Source organism: Octopus bimaculoides, chromosome 16 (assembly GCF_001194135.2).
Source record: "Octopus bimaculoides isolate UCB-OBI-ISO-001 chromosome 16, ASM119413v2, whole genome shotgun sequence".
Taxonomy (NCBI): Eukaryota; Metazoa; Mollusca; class Cephalopoda; order Octopoda; family Octopodidae; genus Octopus; species Octopus bimaculoides.
The window spans coordinates 33987845-33990404 of NC_068996.1; positions in this window are offsets into that span (position 1 = coordinate 33987845).

Sequence of the window (2560 nt, forward strand, 5' to 3'; positions counted from 1 at the left end):
TGTGTGTGTGTGTGTGTGTGTGTGTGTGTGTGTGTGTGTGTGTGTGTGTGTGTGTGTGTGTGTGTAAATATATTATATATATATATATTATATAAATTCAAATAAAGGTTATAAACCTCATTAAGGGATAATGAAATCCAATAAAAATACTGGTTAGTTGCCAATCCAGAGAAAGTTCAACTATAAGATAACTATATAAGCTGTGGTTTATATATTTATATATTTAAAGAATAAGGAGAAATGGAGAGGTAATTAATAAAATATTATTTATTAATTATAAAATATGACATCTCTGACAGCTGTTTCGATTCAGTAATCTTTATAAAAATAAATCATAAAATTAAAATCTCTCCAGAGGTAGTAAAGATATACCGATTAAAAATACATGTTGAGATAACGGCTGCAAACCGTTAACTGATAGCAAATATACAAAAAGAGCCGGTTATAGACGGCATCAATCCAACATAGGGGGAGAATGTAGTGTATATTTTTATGTCTTAAAGTAAGAAAAGAAGAGATGAATATAATTTCTTCTTCTCAATACCCTTTGATATTATATTAATCTCTTCTCTTCTTACTTTAAGACATAAAAATATACACTACCTTCTCCCCCTATGTTGGATTGATGCTTTCTATAACCGTCTCTTTTTGTATATTTGTTATCAGTTAACGATTTGCAGCCGTTATTTCAACATGTATTTCTAATTGGAATATCTTTACTACCTCTGAGGAGATTCATCTTATAATGATTTAAATTTTATAAATGATTTATCTAAAGATTACTGAATCGAAACAGCTGTCAGAGATGTTGTCATATTTTATAATTAATAAATAATATTTTATTAATTACCTCTCCATTTTCTCCTTATTCTTTATATATATTATATATATTTATTTATACGGATAAAAGTAACAAAATTTTCTCAACAGAGTGAAATAGTATAAAATTCTGTGCATTTACAGCACAACATTTACATATTGTTATATTTATTTGTAGAATGTCTTTTAACAAAGAAAATGAGATATGACAAGTCTTATTTGAGCTTCGGTTTCACTGTGCTTACTGCTGGTGGTGTAGAAAAACCACTGTGTTCTGTGCTCTAAGGTATTGGCAGCTTCTTCATTGAAGCCTAAGGATAAAGAGGCATTTGAAACAAAACATCCGAACATAGTCAACAAAGACGAGGAATTTTTCAGTTACCAAGCTCACAGATTGGTCTAATCCAGGCTTGATGACACAGGAATGTATATGCAGGACGTTGCGGCTGGTCTGAAAGCCTCCCACGAGGTTTCGAGGAAATTTGCTGCAAAAAAACCCCTCATAACATTGAAGAGCAGTTGCTGCAAAGATATAATCTTACTCGTGCTCGGAACGTCCGAACTACAGAAGCTTAAACATGTTTCACTTTCCAACAACACCGTCAGTCGACGAATCGCTGAGATGCCTGATAATATTTTGTCTCAGGTCATCTCAAAGATAAAAACATCAATGTTTAACTATGTCGTCATCCATATTGATGAAACCACTAACGTGGCAGATTTACCACCACTTTGTGTTTATGTACGTTACGTGCATAACAAGCGTCTGGAAGATGAATTCTTTTTTGCGAAACCCTCAACATCCGAACCACTGCAAACGATATATTCCAGAAAGTGGATCAATTCTTTAACATGCGTGGCATAAACTAGGAGCACGTTGATGGTGTGTGCACCCACGGTGCTCCAACAATGTTTGGTTGCCGCTCTAATTTTCAGACAATGATGAAGGAGGAGTCTCCTAAAGTAATTGGTACGCATTGTACACTTCATCGCCAAGCACTGATGGTTAAAACAATACCCGGCCATTTGAATAATGTTTTGAATGATGTGGTCAAAGCGGTAGATTTTATCAAAGCCAATTTTCTAAACTCGCGTCTTTTTGCTGAATTGTACAAGAACAATGGCTCCGATTTTGAAACGTTTTTGCTGTACTCGCATGTGAAGTGGTTATCCAGATTTAGCACAGCTTTGTGTTTATGTACGTACGGAGAGTATTGAAAAGAGTCTTCGTTCTACGAAAAGAGATATACGAATTTCTTCGTGGTGCTAAAAAAGAACTGCACAGATAATTCTTCAATCCTCGGTTCCTTATACGTCTCTCCTTTTTAGTCGACAATTTTGAATCAGTTAATGCTGTTAACTTAGCATTACAAGGAAAGGACATCACCGTTGTCCATTGTCATGAAAACAACGACTGCATTTAAAATGAAGCTCCATTTGTGACATTCTAAATTGGAATGTGAGAATTTTGCACCATTTCGAACCTCAATACTTTCATTGATGAAGATGGTCTTCGAGTTGATGCTGACATAATGAAACAGCATGTCTTAATTTTTTATGCTGACTTCGAAAAAGTTCGCCATTTCATCACCAATCCCTTTGTAATCTCTGTTGTTGACCTTCCATCAGAAGATTACGTCATTCAAGAACAGTTCATCGACTTGTTGAATGAAGGAAGTGCAAAAAACGCCTTCCGTAACGTGTTGCAGTGAATTCTGGATTGAAATGATGCAGTCCTATC